Raw genomic sequence first — 16,783 nt, forward strand, 5'->3', positions numbered from 1 at the left:
CGAGCTTTGATCTTGTTCTTTGAGGTTTTATGGCGGTTGGGTGCATTACCGCCACCGCCTGGTGCGGAGTGTGGATCAAAATGTTTTTCTTTTTTTTAGGAATTCTGCTATTTAACATACTTTAAAAAAATAAAAATACGATAAATAAATATACAAATAATAATAATGATGATGATTAAAGACTTAATCGATCTAATATGTCTTTTAGATCAACTTTTATTGTGTCCCTTTGATATTATTGTTTATTCCCTTTGATATTTACTGCCCACAGAAGTCCCATCTACCTGTATTATATTTACTGATATTGACAAGTTTACTGTTTAATCCTGTGTGTGTATATATATATATATATATATATAAACAAACCTTTTCAATTACATTTTTATCACAGCTTTTTACTGTATTCACTCCGATATGTCACAGTGTTGACAGTTGAATATAAGCATAAGTAAAATTCTATAAAAGTCTGAGGCAATAATAAAATAAATAGAAAACCATCATTACTATTTTAGAATATGCTTTGTTTAATATCCTATTCATAGTTTTGGTCATATACGTTTTTCTTTTATTGCTCCAAGTGAAATCTAATCTAATAACATGTTGCTTTTAAATGTCAAAAAAAACAAAAAACAAACACCGGGGTGACTGAGCCTTTTCTGAAGATGCCTCCAAACTATGGAACGATATTGTAATTAAAGACCAACCTCTTCTGCTTGGCCTTTGCTCCAGGATAAGAAGATACTTCTATCTAGATTTGTACAATTTTATTATAATTTTACTATGGCACTGTTTTATTTTTATGTTTTTTTTACTCCTTATTTTATGCCTTTTTACTTCGTAAAGCACTTTGGTCAACCCTAGTTGTTTTTAAATGTGCTCTAGAAACACAGTTGACTTCACTTGACTTGATGTAACAGGAAATCAAACTTGACAAATATAATTAATGCTGTTAGTGTCATGGCTGAATACTCCTCCAGGTATAAAGGTTAATATCTTGCATCAACTTACTTTGTGGGAAAATTGTGGAGATTTTGACTTGATTATTTCACATACGAAAAACATCCTCCATGTCATGCAAAAGTGCAGCTAACTTAATGTTATCACTTAAGTTGTTATGGATACACTTTGAGACATTAAACAATATAAATCTAGCAAGGGTTAAGTTGTTCATTGAAGCGCGTGTTTCCACACATTTGTCCTCGCAGTCGTCTTTGTCTGCCAATGTTACACTTAACAGGCTTATATTAACATCATTTCCAGACAACAACATGTAACATTTTTGTTCATTGTTTATGCTGCATTGACTTTTAAGCTGCGTGGATTAGTAACATCTCCAAAGAATATGTGCACATCTGGTCAGTAAATGCTCCTCTGGGGGGGGGGGGGGGATCTGGACTGGCTACAAAAGAGGAGAAGGAGTAAAGTTTGTAGGTGGCTTAGAATGTTTGTGTTATCAATGAGAGAATCCACAGCCGTCAGCGATGCGTCTCATGAATGAATCTATTGAATGAAAACTGTCACATTTTGAACCGAAGGGAGACTTGACCGCGTCTTCTTGAGCTTTTCAGTTTGTTTGTCATGCTTTTGGGATGATCTAACTCGCTCTACTTTCTGTGTGTTTTTTTTTTGCACAACACGGCATGGAAATGATAAGAGTGACATGCGATCTTTATGAGATAAAGTTGCTTAAACTAAACAGAGCTTTGAATGTGTGTGTGTGTGAATCTGCACTTAAACATCAGTGACTTATTTCTTGCTTATAAAAAAAAAATGTGCGCATTGTGTTGCTGTAAACCAACTTCTCTGCTGGGACGACTACAAACACATCTCATGCCTGGCCCGCGCCCAAGCAAAACAAGAAAAATAACTTCTTTATGATTCAGCCCTGTTGTTATTGTTCTTCCTCCCTGGTTACCAAATTGTCTCTTCCCTCCTCTCTTTTAATCCTCCCGGGCTTCTCTTCCTGGTGAAATATAGCCTTGTAATTCACATCCATCCTGCACAAGAGCCTTGTTCGGATGTCCCAACGTGTTTACTATAAAGGTTTAGATTTAGAGCAGGTTAGAAAAGTCAGACCACAAGCATCGATGGCCGATGCAGCAGCAGCAGCGGCGGCGTATGCAGGAGTGTGTTTACAGTTTGTTGGGCTGCTTGTCACTGGGGGAAGCTGCTTCCCAGGGGAACAATGCTCTTAATTGAATTAGGTCATAAGACGAGGCATGTAAACACACAGATGTGAGCACTTGTGGCATAATAGATGCAGATATGTCTAAGAGTAAATAGAAAGTCCATCACTGTAACTGTGTGTGTGTCAAAGATAGCGTGACTTCTGGGAATATGTGTGTGTGTCTGTGCGTGTGTGTGTGTAGACAGCTTGTATTTGAATTGTTTGAACTTTAATATTCAATGTTTTGTATTTATACTGGACCCATGACACAGAAATGATTAATAAAGTGAGCTGTTTTGCTATAGTGGTGGAACAATATTACCTAATGAAGCAAAAGTGAGGCCACATATCCATACATTCTAACTGTTTTCCTCTGAATGTCTGCATGATCTGATGTTCTTTCGACAGAAGAACTCTTAAAGTCACCACTGTTTCCAAAAACACTGACCATGTCTCTTAAAACCGGGAAACGTCTGCAGATGCATCTTTTAGCAGAGCCCGCGCTGCTGAGGTGACCTCACTGTTGCCTGTAAAACGTGGGTGTGTTTGTCAGGACCCCAGTGTTCTGTTTATGTTGGGCGTCCATCACAGGCTTATTTCAAAAGGACTCGGAGAGCAAAGTGAAAGCTTTTGAGAGTCTTTGCGGCAGCGTTGTAAAAAAAAAAAAAGTGAGGTCAACTCTTGTTTGCGAGCTTTGTGGGAACTCTTCAGCGGCAGTGAGGAAAAAAAAAAAAAAGTGGAGGTCAGGTGCGGGACTCGGTGACCACGGTGGAAATAACAAAAGTAAAAGACACTTATTAAGATAAAAGTGAGACGTATAGGAACAAGATTATAAACGTATGCGTATCCATGTGCTGGATGCATGTTCGGTTATCTTCAAGTGTTTCTGGATGAGACGTAGACGGATCGTGTGTGAGTTTGCCGTGCAGAGGGAATCCAGTGCTCTGCGAGTGCTGCTCTGGGGTCTCCCAGTGTAAACAGAGACGTGGGAACGGCCGAGCCTGTTTATATCAGCTCCATTCTTACTGGGACCAGTCAGCCAGGCTTCAGGGGGCACGGCTATACCACACATGCCTACATGTGCATGTACACACACTCACCCTAATTTATACAGAGGTAAAGATACACTTTAAAATCTCTATGGCGTATGGCGTGTTCAGCAAGTATCATGTGACGCAACAGAAAACGACTGATAAATCAATGTCTCTTGTTTAAATGAGTCACTTTGATAACAGACATCTTTGTCTCTATAGCAGCTCATCAGGGTCTCTGAGAGGTGAGCTCCTCTCTCTCTTTCCATGCAGTCATGGCTCTAGACAATCACTCCAACACTCATCTTTGCTGGACTAACATTAACACACCTGCACAAATGAGTTCTCCGTGTTTAGACGAGTTCTGGAAGTGAAAATGCTTCCATAAGCGTCATCGGGTGCAGCTCGAGTCAGCAGAGGAATCCCCTGCTATTGAACATGGGCCTTAATTAGCAGTAAATACCATTTATTATCAATATAATATATATTAAACATCAGCAATAGTCTTTAACATTCGTTAAACATGAAACTTCTTTGACCCTGCATTGGACAGATTCATCTGGGATGGACACGTGATAAATAAAGTGTACATGCGTACTGTATATTTGAGGGAAAACACTATTATCCTCTTTCGCAAATGTGGAAAAAACAATTAATTTTCACCATAGAAACGGGGGCCCACTGGCCACTTTGTCAGCACCTCAGACAGACAGTGTTTGGATAGAGAAAAAGTTGCTGTCAAGCCCCGTGGAGTGGATTCTTCCTCTCCCCACTAAAAAGACAGAGCACTTCAAAAAAAGAAAAAATCTAAGAGCACGGAGGCGACCATAAATAAAGGGCGCCCATAACGACCAGCGAGGAAAACACACACACACACACACACACACACACACGTTCAAGCAAGATCATCGGACCTCACTTCAATTACACACCTGGATAAAGAGTGTGTTGGGGAGGGGTGAAATGCATCTGTGCACTGTTTATGTTACAGTAATATAGGAGGGATTATTTTCCTGTACGCCATGTAATGAGCATGGGCATGAGGAGACCCCCCCCACCCCCCCTCAACGTTTAAAGGCCTGACTGTGGTTTGAAGTGGGGGTGGGAAGTGTTGACACAGAAGGATGTTTTGGGGTGGCGTTTGGGGAGCGAGTTGGGGTGAAGGTGTAGAATGATGACAGGATGGAGGGGGACATATGATAAGAGGGGGGGGGGGGGGGTTGTCTTTTAGTTGGGCTTATGGTTGTTTTTTTAATGTCGTGTTACGTTTATGAATATGTGTGACGAAGCAAACCAACAAAAAGTTTACACACATAAGACATGTTCTCGTACATGTAATGCACTCTCTCTCTTGCACACACACATACACACACACACACTGATATCTAAATTAATGGTCTCCTTGGGGAGTCATCCAAAGGCCAAGGCGTTTGGGAGAAAAAGATTCTTGGAAAACGGCTTCATCATCTGAACATTCGCTCATTAGTAACCCCATCTCAGCCATTCTCAGAGAGAGGGAGATACACTGAGCAACACACAGACAAGGTCATATACTTATAATGCTGAAGAGGCGTTTACAGTCTCTCTCTCCCAACGACGGTGAAAGTGGTCGACAGAGAGAAGCCAACGAGGAATCGTCCTGTTTGGTGTGAGGAGCAGCTGCGGGCAATAAGGTAAAGATCATAAAACATTCAAAGAGACTCCGACACAGAGTCAAAGGAAAGACACAGATCTCACTGTCATTCTCAACAAGTTAGACTCCCTCTGTCTCCTCCTCTGCAGCTTTGCTACAGGAAGTCATTAAAGACGATAAGCCAATAAAGCTGTGTCAGATATATTGCGTTCTCTGTTCTTTGCAGAGATATAAAATATTGGCCTGCCCCGCTCTCATCAGACGTGAGGATCAGCGTTTTTTTTACAGGGACCACGATGTCCTCTCGTGTTATTGGGTTTCAACGTAATTGTTTCCGGTTTAAACTGAACACGAACCGTCAGTCAGGGACATCCTAAGACTCCTGGGTAACGCAAAGGGTTTTTACGTCACTATCGCCTTCAGTATAGCAAATTAGATGATTTGGAAATGAGGTTATGAACTTGGTATCAAGTATTAAGTATAGTTAGAGAGCACAGGCATTCGTAAGTTCCTGCAAAAAAACAAACAAAACCAACAATTAGTTCAGAGGAAGCTGAGTATTTGACTCACTGCACGTCTGTGAGGTCAAACCCTCAGTACCGGAAGTGCTTGCGACGATGATGATGATGATGATACATGCATGTATAGTTTTTCCTTTCCGATTTTGGTTTTTAGATCTTTGACATCCGATACCCAAACAAAGAGGTTAGTTTGGAGGGATAATAATAATAATAATAAAAAGAAAAAGTTATCTTGCATTCTTGCTGATAAGACTGATGATGATGATGCACTTCCAAAATAAATACAAAACACATTCAAAAAGAATGTGTTATCATTGGAACTTTATGGACAAAATAGCTAGCTAAATAGCCTGCTAGCTAGCAGCTACATAGATAGATAGATAGATAGATAGATAGATAGATAGATAGATAGATAGATAGACAGACAGACAGACAGACAGACAGACAGACAGACAGACAGACAGACAGACAGATAGCTAATTCGCCAACAAGCTTAAATAGATAGATAGTTTGCTAACTAGCTTAGATGCAATAGATAAATCGCCAACTAGCTTAGATAGACGGCTAATTTGCCAACAAGCTTAGATAGATAGATAGATAGATAGATAGATAGATAGATAGATAGATAGATAGATAGATAGATAGATAGATAGATAGATAGATAGATAGATAGATAGATAGATAGATAGATAGATAGATAGATAGATAGATAGATAGATAGATAGATAGATAGATAGATAGATAGATAGATAGATAGGAGAAGAAAAAGAAGCAATAAAACATGATGGAGAAGGGGTGAGGAGAGGAGGTTAATCCAAACAGACCAGTGCCAGGTTATTTTTACGACTGTCCCATCAGCCATTATCCACCCACTCTGTTATGGTTAGGGATAAATACAGACCTGGGCGATGCCATGGAGGGGCAGATTTGTGTGTGTGTGTGTGTGTGCGAATGATTCCTAGTGTGTGTGTGTGTCTCGTTAATGTGTTGTTCTGCGAGCGCGTAGTCGTCTGTCTCGTTCTCTTTGGCCGTGCTCCACCGCAGCAGCCAGGGAAGATAACCACAACAGTTTATTCCATTTCATCAGACACTCTTTTGGACATTTTAGCCCTAATGGACACAAAGCAGAACCAGCCGTTTTATCTTCTTGCTCAATAAAAAAAAAAAAAAAAAAACCTTAGGGCCAGTCTGTCCGTGAGACTCTGTGTCGCTGAGCTAAATATCTGTGTACTGACCGAGCTGGAGAGTGGGGAAAAACACAAACGCACAAGAGAGGCTTGTGTTTGTGATAAGTGAAGCATCAGGGGGATTTTCTGTGGGAAACGACCGTGTGTGTTTAAAAAAGGAAAAAAAGTGGAAGGAATAATAGTCGTATGATATCATGATATCTGGCATAAGAGTCTCTGTAAACGCTCCAAACACCTGTGTTTAAGGCGGGGACTTAAGATAAATGAGAGGTTTAAACTTGTACACAGAGAGAAATTAATCTCTCTCTGTCCGTGTGTGTGTGTGTGTGTGTCCGTGTGTGTGTGTGTGTGTGTGTGTGTGTAGGCACATGTGTGAACCGTGAAGCCATTGACCCCATCTTTTATCATCCACTGCTTATTTAAACATGCATTTCACTGTCTTACCTATGTGCAAACTCCATGCACAGAGATTCACGAAGAGTTCACACACACCTGCTGTATGCTAGTGTGTGCACATGTGTGTAGACTGTAACCCTATCTGACCATGTGTGTGTGTGTGTGTGCGAGAGGTGCAGAGGTGACGGTGAGTTTGGAGTAGTAGAGAAATGATCTGCGAGGTTTATTATCTTAAATTAGCATCCAGGGGGAAAGATAGATAAAGGACCACCATTTTGTTGATTGATTTACTCTGGGCTTTTCTTCTTCTTCTTTTTTTTTTTTTTTAAATCCCAATCCTAAAAGAAACAGTGAAGTGAAAAAGTAGGATTGAGTCACTGAGATGTCAGCCAGTCCTAGACAAGAGCAGATGCCCTGTAGTGAGTCCCTCAAAATGTCTAATTGTCATATATGGAAAAACATGGTGATAATGACTGTGATGGTTTTTGCACTCGGACAAACAACGACAAATAATGTCAACAAGGAATGGAAATAATGGCCGGAGATTGTCACAGTAATGAAGATAACGATGCTCACGACCATAAGAACCTGTGGGAACTTGACTGTCTGTGCCTGTACACACACACACACACACACACACTTCTCACCTCTTATAATGCAGATTGATGTTGTCAAATAAATAAAGTCAAAAAAAGTAAATTAAACAGTTTAATTAAACATTAAACAGCTGGACAACAGCTGATTTACCACAGGGACACGACCTGTTTGCGTAACTGCGTGTGTGTGTGTTACCTCTTAGATATACCAGTATTCCTTATGGGATGTTTCTCAAACTTATCCACATTTATCCACACATAATAGACTAATAGTTAGTTTCTGAATGGACTTTCTGCGTTCAACAGTTAAATTCTACAGTTAGCAAAGAGGTGAGCAGACATCTGTTAGTGATTAAGGTGCTATTGTGTCTGTCTTATGCTATTAAGTGGACCTGTCTGTTGCATTAAAGCCGGGTCTTACACACACACACACGCACGCACACACACACACATACACACACACACACACACGTGCTAATGAGTTAGGTGATACTCACTCGTGTTGTGCTTCCTGCTTTGGGACTTGGGGAGTGGAGAATCTCCACGGTCCCTTGAGATTTAATGTGCGTGTGTGTGTGTGCGTTGAGGGCACTTTTATCACAGTTTTGCATCTCGCCTCTTTGTTACCTCCTGTTAGCCTCCGGTAGCCTAATATCTGTGTCTCATGGGAGAACTGATACACACACACACACACACACACTGGCGCACACACAGATTAGGTTGAAATGTGATGTAAGATGATGCAAAGGTTAGCTTAGCTCTCCCCCCCTCCTCCTCCCCCTCACACACACACACACACCTCAGGCTCACTTATATGCCACACGAGTCCTAAACAGCGAAGCATGTCTGGTCCATTTCATTATTCCACATTCCTTTCTTTGTCATCCTCTCAGTTTCTGCACTCCTTCGTTTTTATGTCTTTAATAAAAACCGATGGCTTTCCATGTTTACATTACACGTGTAAGAGATTTGTTGTTGTATATGCTACACCCTGCCTCTCTCTCTGTGTGTGTGTACAGTATGTTAGTGTGTGAGAGTGTGTGCAAGGAATTGTACACATAAGTCAAAATGTGCAATGTTTGTACAAGTTCCCTCCCTGTTACAGCAAGACCCGCACTCCTAGAGTTAGAGGGAGTACCAGCGGAGTAGCCCAGGAGGAGCCTCCATGTTCGGACTGGCGGGGGTGTTTCTCCCCTGTGGGACCAGAAAGGAGATTGTAGGACGTGGAGATCAGCAGCCAGGGGAGGAGGAGTGATGGTGTGTAATCACTTCACCCAGGAAGGCCCGGCGGTTCCCTGGGTTCTGGAGCAGTCAACACTATCCCCAACTATCAGCAGTTCTGGATGGTTCATCCGGAGATATCGGTTGGGTTATGTGGGTTTATCTTAACTCAAGCCCTGCAGTTTGTCCATACACACGAGAGTGAGCTGCTCCTGCAGAGATACACGCACACAAATACATAAGTGTAAAGCCCCGCACTCTAAACAAGTGGAGTTTTGTTGAGTTTGTGATTGTGTGGTGTCTACAGGGACTGTTCCTATCTCTCTTCCTGGAGTTTTGATAATATTCAGTCTGCCTCCCCTCCGCACCACCATGCTACAGTCATTACAAGCAAAGTTATAGATAATCCGTGTGTATGTTTGTCTGTATCAGTGCCCTGTTTGTGGATGTGCGAGTGTATATGACTTACACGGACTACAGAGATATAACGTGCTGAGGAAATGGGAGGTGCAGGGTTAACTCGAGTTCATTTTTCAAAAAAAAAAAAGGATGCAGCCCTCAGAAAGCATCTGCAAGGAGTATAAATGTTGATAATAAATATACCCGATAAATAGATTTCACCCTCTTGATAACAACTTAGGAATTTGAACGCTTTAATTCCACATATAAACACACAGACACACACACATGCAGACACACACACACACACACCTGTCGTTCCCCCTTTGAGTAATGAGGAGGAAGAAGATCAAAGCGTTGAACCTGATCCAGCCAATGAGAGCGCGGCACTGTTTATCATCGCTCTCCGTCATCGCCCTCCATAATAACAACAGTCTGACTAATCAGGTGTGAATAAAACGGGCTACGGTTCAGCGTCCACGCCGCGCCGCTAATTGGGTGTGCGTAACGTGGACGCCGACATTTTATCGCCCCTTCACCTTCGCAGAGATCGGACGAAGGTTAGATGAGCGCGATAAGTTTTGGGGAACTCAAACGCTCGAATCCCGTCCGAGCGTTATTTAATTTCAGTCCCAACAAAATGAGCACATTAAGAATCTGGGAGGATGCTGATCCAGTGAATCGCTTACATACGGGGAACCACAAATAAAGAAAATCTGGACTGTACTTCTCTTGTGTGCAGGAAGACAAAGCTGAATGAATAAAGTATCTTTGAGAAACGCAGTGACATAGGAGGAGCTTAATGAGGTTCAAGAACATACACTCTTAGTTATAAAAGTAGAACCATATAAGGTTCTTTGGCTTGTCCTCATAGGAGAACCCTTTTTGGTTCCTTTCTACTTGGATCCTCAGTGGTATGAACAACCCTTTTAAAACCTTATATTCAGGAAAGGGGTTTTAAAAGGTTCTCTGGATCAAAATGTTTCTGACTGGGAGCATTAGTGTTACGAAGAACCCTTGAAGAAACCCTTGTAGAACCTCAGCCCTTGTAAAAGAACAGGTTTGGAACCCTTATTTCTAAGAGTGTAAGACCAAAAGGTCAGGTAACATCAGCACCTAGAAGACAAGTCCCTTTTAGAGTGATGGAAGCCCAGATGTTCTGTCATATGCTAGACCTTCTGAGTGACATCCAAAGTCAGGTAACTTATTTTTTGCTGAAGTTATTTGGCTTCTTTGAAGGTGAGATTCTCTCATGTTTGAGAGACAAAACAGGATTCTGGGGAAAAACCAGAAGTCATGTGTCTGGATGCACAAAAGCAAGAATGATCTAAAGAAAAATCGATGATGGTCGATATTTAAATGCACTATTACCTCGACCAGGAAAGTCATGAATTAACCTGCATTTTCACTTTCTTTAACCATGTTTTGTGACATTTTTTTCTGTTATTACCATGAGTCCATGTGTGTGCAAGACCTTTTTCTATTTTAATCTTAGTTCGCGGCCGTTAGCATCTCCAAAACTGGACTAACCTGGAATCAAAATGAATTAAACGTGTGTATTTAACGTTATTGATGTCCGACTTTGCTCATTCTTGTGTGACACTAAAGCATCCGTTTAACCTGCACCGTGGACGCGAAGCAGATTACCACTTCGAAATACATTAAACAGTATTAAGTGTGTGATTGCATCCTTGGCTAGATAGCTTGTTTTTTTTCTCCCCCTAAGCTGCTTTGACTCTATTTGTTTTGGCTAGACTGAAATGACCAGACATCCAACCAGGAGATGCATGTGTGTGTGTGTGTTTGTGGTTGTGGGGGTCTGGGATGAGAAGAAGAGGAAGAAGAAGAAGAAGGAGAGAGAGAGTGTATGAGCGGCTGCTGTGAAGGATGTAGTTGAGTGCTGCTGGGAGCTCTGGCCCTGGTTGGAGGATTAAACCACACACACACATCAAAACAGCCCCACTGTGTGAGACGGGAAAAACCGAGCAGTGTGTCCCTCTGCCTCTCTCTCTGTTTATAAACCGGAGCCTCAATCACAATGACAGAGACCAGACCTCTGACTCTGAAACCCAGCACTGTCCCACACACTGCCCCACTGCTGCACAGAGAAGCCCCACAAAGTCGCACACACACACACAAACCGTCTTTTATCTGTGCATCCGATCATTAGGCCACAAGTCTGACCAGGCAGGGGTTGCAGCAGAGGTTAAAACACACACACACACACACACACACACACACACACACACACACACACACAAACACACTCCAACTGCAGCTGCATCACATCTCACTAACTTCCGACAGGACACTTTGGGCATTTGGTCAAGTCAGCGTTGAGCCAATAACAGCTTAAGAGTGTGTGTGTGTGTGTAAGTATTTGGGGGTAAAAACTCACCAAAAACAGCATTCAATGCCTGGTGGACAGTCGAGCAACAAACTTACCGCGTATCTATGTAAATGTGTTGTTTTCTCCGCAGTCTGTACTCAGAGAACTCTGTTTCTCACTCCTCCTCCTCCTCCCTCAGGCTTGATTTGTTATTGACCTCCGTCTGTCTGGTTACGATATGACTTATTTTCTTCTCTCGTTGCACAGCAACTGACCTATAAAGAGAGAAGAGCAGCACTTTAAAAAAAAAATCCACACTGGCTGAATCTGATGATACATTACAAAATAAAGTAGGGGGTAAAAAAAATTGTTGTCTCTAGAGGAACTGAGAACTTTTGGGGAACTCTAGGTTATTGTCTCTGCTACAGAGGTGAATGCTCGTCCGGCAACTCTGGTCACACACTGTATTAACACGTGTGCTGTCATAGGTACATCAAATTGAAACAATCGTTTTTTTTGGGTTTTCTTTTCACATTTTTTGCACAGAGTATATTAATAAATGAGAAAAAAAATTACAGATCCTTCACTGAATTTCAGGATGTACCTTTATTCATCAGTTTATTTTACTTATTTTACTAAACACCTATATTAATGGGTCATCTATACAATTTTGTTTGTGTTTTCCAATAAAAAAAAGTCACACTTTTATTCATCAAAGGAGTAAATATGAATAGAAAATATAGTCAAGACATTGGCAAGATTAGACATAATGACTTTTATTCAAGATAATAATTTTAGTGCTGGGCACGTTAACAGCGGCTAACGGCGTCAACGTTAACGCACTATTCGTTTCCATGATGACTGACTGAAATAACACGAGTGTGACATCATGTTTACGTACCGGAGTTCAGGCACCGTTTAGCAGTTAGCTGCGTAAGCGTGCCTACAGTCAAACTGGAGCAGTCTGTAGCAGCGCTACAAATAACCAGCGTCACTGCGTATGTGTGCCTCTGTTTTTAAACTTTAGCGTTACTTTAGAGACTCATGCGCGTTAACATTGTGCCCAGAACTAAATAATTTTGCCCTTCAAACTTTGTTTTGGTCAAAGAACCAGCAAAACTGTTTTCAGCTGTGCCAACATCATTGCACAAGGGTTTTCAAGGGTTTTCTAATCATCCTATAGCCTTCTAACACGATTAGCAAACACAATGTACCATTAGAACACTGGAAATGTTCTAATGGTACATATTCCATTAAAAACCAGACGTTTGCAGCTAGAATAGTCGTTTACCACATTAACAATGTATAGAGTGTATTTCTGATTCATTTAATGTTATATTCATTAAAAAAAGTGATTTTCCTTCAAAAATAAGGACTATTCAAAGTGACCCCAAACTTTTGAACAGTAGTGTAAATATGCCAGATTATAGCCACTGGCATCTTAAGACATCTTAAATCTCAAGGCAGGTTGATGGAATAACACCAACCATGGAATTAACCATCTTTTAGGCCTGTGCTCTGTATATTTATCAAAGATTTTAAAGGAAACCTGAAGTTTTCCCTGTCACTGGTCGGTGGATCCAGGTGATGGAGGAGAACATTTAAGCCAAATCCCACGAGAACATTTTCCAGATTCCACCATTTCAACGAGATCCTTATCCACATTGAGAAATACACCAAGTTTAACACAGACACACACACACGCGCACATGCGCAGATCAGTGCATATGTATGCGCACATTCCAAAGACTTACACACTCCAACTCCCTCACAGTGTAAGGACAAGACTTCCAGGTCGTTAACCTACACTTTGACAGAATATCAGTCTCATTCACGGAGACTCACTGTTTTGGCCTACCCCCCCCCCCCCCCCCCCCCGGATGTTCCTGTCACAGAATATCAAAGGATTAGGGTTCTTTTTTGAAATATAATAATACATTTTCACTCCCATAAACATGTTCATAATTCTCTCTCAGTGCAGAGTTGTGTCTGCCACATCCTTTTTGCAGTGACTTTCTCCACTCCCGGTTGTCTTTGCACTCTCTGCAACCTCAAATCTTATTATTTTGCTTTGATTTTTTTTTTTTTTTTGAACTGAGGTGAAAAGCAGTAATGTGCAAATGTGTGTGTGTGTGTGTGCACAGGCTGGGGGAGTGCGGCTGTGATAAGGGACAGGGAACTGGCGTACTTAGACATAGATGGATGATGTTTTTCTCACCCTAAGCCTCATTCCAAGATTACAGTCTCACTCTGTTTTTGTGCTGCAGCCAATTGGGACTTCTTTTTTTTTTTGGTTGTTTTCATTTCATACTTTGACTCATATAAAAATACACAAGGAATGTTTTCCCAGTAAATAAAACAGTGTTTTGTTTCATATTTACCCCCCCTGTTCTCTCACATTAGTCAGTTGTTTCATAGTTAAACATACTGTTCTTTTTTTTTTTCCCCTCCCTCCAGAAAACAAACATCCATCCATCTTCTACCACTTTATCCTCCACATGAGGGTCGCGGGGGGGGGTGTGCCAATCTCAGCTGACATTGTCCACTCTGGACAGATCGCCAGTCCATCACAGGACCACATACAGACAAACAACCAATCACTCTTACACCTACGGTCAATTTAGAACATCCAATTTACCTAATCCCCATATTGCATGTTTTGGACTGTGGGAGGAAGCCCACACACACACACACACACACACACACACACACACACACACACACACACACACACACACACACACACACACACACACACACAGTGGGAGAACATGTAAACTCCATGCAGAAAGGTCCTTGCTCTGACCAGGTCACGAACCTGGGTCTTCTTGCTGCAAAGGCAAGAGTGCGAGCCACTACACCAACCGTGTGGCCCAAAACAAACATATGGCTGTAAAATAAATAAGGAAAAACAGATAATATAAAGATTATAGTGAATATATAATTTTTTCTTCTAGAAAAATCTAAATAACTGATACTATTTCCAACAAGCTAACGTCACACGACAGCTTTAAGCTTTATAACTGTTTCCGGTCTTAAGGAAGAAAAGCCCTTAATTTGAAAAGCTACTAATTCACATTTTAAAGACTTTTTGATTTAGTAAAGGAGAAAAGCTGTTATATACCATGACAGCCTTTACTGTAAAATTCCATTTTTGATGCCCCCACACATGTGGCACCAAACAAATCTGACATTTGACAACCTCTTGAGAGAATGCCTGAAGCACTGTCGCTGCATTAATTACAATTGTTGACTGTACGTTAACAAGTAAAACAGGAATATCTTCAAGGACAAACAGGTTCTCAGGAAGGATCGGCCTGGGGATGGTGGTGTGACCATTGGCGGAACCAATCGTCCTCTGTTTCTGGGCATATGTCACCACCAAATGTTTGTTGTGCATGTGTGTGTGTGTGTGTGAGAAATGATAATGACCCCCGAGGAATCAGGTGTCCCCCTCCCCTCCCCTCCCCTCCTCGGTGACCGTGCGAGCAACATCTGGAAGCCGTCCCTTCGTGGTGACATCACACCGCCAGCCTAGCCTTTGACCTCAAACCGGCTAATTAGCAGCATGTCCCTCTCTAACTGCCAGGGTCCCCACTTTTTTGTTTCCCCCCTCGCTCTCCCTCCATTTTTCTCACTCCCTCCCCTCCACCTGTTGCCTCATGTCACTGTGTGTATGTGTGTGTGACCACAACTTTGCGAGGGAAAACGGTCATTAAAAAGATTTCCTTTACACTTGTGCCCTTCTATCATTTATATGAAGGTTTTAAAATGCTGTTGATTTCTTTTATTATGAGATTTAAAGTCTTTATGACGGTATTTCATCGGAAAGTGCTATTTTAGTTTCACTCACTCTCTCTCTCTCTCTTACTATCTGGTGTATCCATGTATTTCAGAGGTGCTCATCAATCTAACAGACTCTATTATTACTTTTCCACTGAGTGCTTTGATTTCCAGCCCACCCAGGAGATTGAGCGTCCTTCTTCCTCTCTCTCTACCTCCATCCCCTCATCACCTTTTTTCCTCCTTATATCGCTCTTAAGGCACAGTTAAGGGACCATCTTTACGAAAACGGTCCTTAAGTTGTACGAGTTGTACACTCTTAGAAATATAAGTGCTAAGTAGAACCATATAAGATTCTTCGGCTTGTCCTCATAGGAGAACCCTTTTTGGCCCTTTCGGAGGGTTCCACCAAGAACCCTTTTAAAACCCTTTATTCAAGAAATGGGTCAAAATGGTTCTTAAAGGAAACAAAGGGTTTTTCAGAAGTAAATGGTTCCAGGTAGACCCTCAGTCCTTGTAGAATAACTCTTTTGGAACCCTTATTTCTAAGAGTGTAGCACCACTCCCCTTCTTTCGTAATTAAATATCTTAAATTGAATCCATCCCAGTTTAAATGTAGGCATCTTCCACACAAGGCTGTTTCACTGAGTCATTAAAGTGGATAAACTGTAATAGTGGTGTCTGTTTGGATGCTCTGTGACACCGGAAGCAGAGGGGGGTTGTATAGGTCAGCTCTCAGGAGACACACACCTCTTATCCTCACCCACACATATAAACACACATCTGCAGCTTCAAGTTACTCAAAAATCATGCGACACATCTCATTGTTTAACGTGACGAATTTATAAAAGAAGAAGAAGAAGGAATAAAAAAAAAAGCACCTTTTTTTTCCCCTCCCCACTCAGCTCCAGAGACTTGTGTTGTTTGGACTTGGACATGAGTGGACCGGTGCATGGAGCATCAGTGTGGAATGATGTGGAAGGCCAAGCAGGGGATTGTGGGGTGCGTGGGTATCCATTACATCAGAGGGGTGAATGAGGCGCCAGTTTGTGATTCGAGACGTGACACCCTCGCCTTTCCTTGCACTTTATCCTGTGAACTGGCGAGATGTGCCGAAAGTTAGACGAGTCCAGCGAGCGAGCACGAGGCGAAAAACATCGAGAAAATACAGTGTGTGTGTAAGAATTATGACGATTATAGTCAAAGTTACATGTGGCAGAGTCTTTTACAAACATAAAACAACTAAGTAGTTCATTTCAAAGTAAAGGTTTCAACTTTTTTATGATGACAAATGAGATTTATTTTATTCTTAACTATATTTTGGTTATGGGCTCTGGGTTTAATGTTGTTTTTATTAATTTTTAAGGTTATAAAGAAGGGGAAAAATAGGTCCAGACCATGGATGTGGACATAGACCTCTGCTCTGTTCCCTTTTAACCAGCTAAAGCCAACTTATAAAGACATTTGATGCAACATGATTTTATACAGTATTAGTTTGATAAACAGAACTGAAGCATATC

At 41.5% G+C, this 16,783-nt stretch overlaps 1 long non-coding RNA gene across 2 annotated transcripts in view; it reads right to left on the minus strand.

Annotated features, from left to right (window-relative positions):
- Nucleotides 1-16,783, minus strand: part of LOC310934922 — a 38,560-nt gene that overhangs the window by 21,519 nt on the left and 258 nt on the right. Inside the window, exons 2-4 of one of the 2 annotated variants that reach the window (XR_014592971.1) lie at nt 16,145-16,362; nt 11,597-11,755; nt 8,345-8,964 (exon numbers count right to left, since the gene is read on the minus strand). This is a non-coding gene — a long non-coding RNA (uncharacterized lncRNA). Of the gene's footprint in view, nt 1-8,344; nt 8,965-11,596; nt 11,756-16,144; nt 16,363-16,783 lie in introns of those variants that run through there. The other variant, XR_014592970.1, reaches the window with a different exon arrangement.

Source organism: Microchirus variegatus, assembly GCF_963457635.1.
Source record: "Microchirus variegatus genome assembly, chromosome: 12".
Classification (NCBI taxonomy): Eukaryota; Metazoa; Chordata; class Actinopteri; order Pleuronectiformes; family Soleidae; genus Microchirus; species Microchirus variegatus.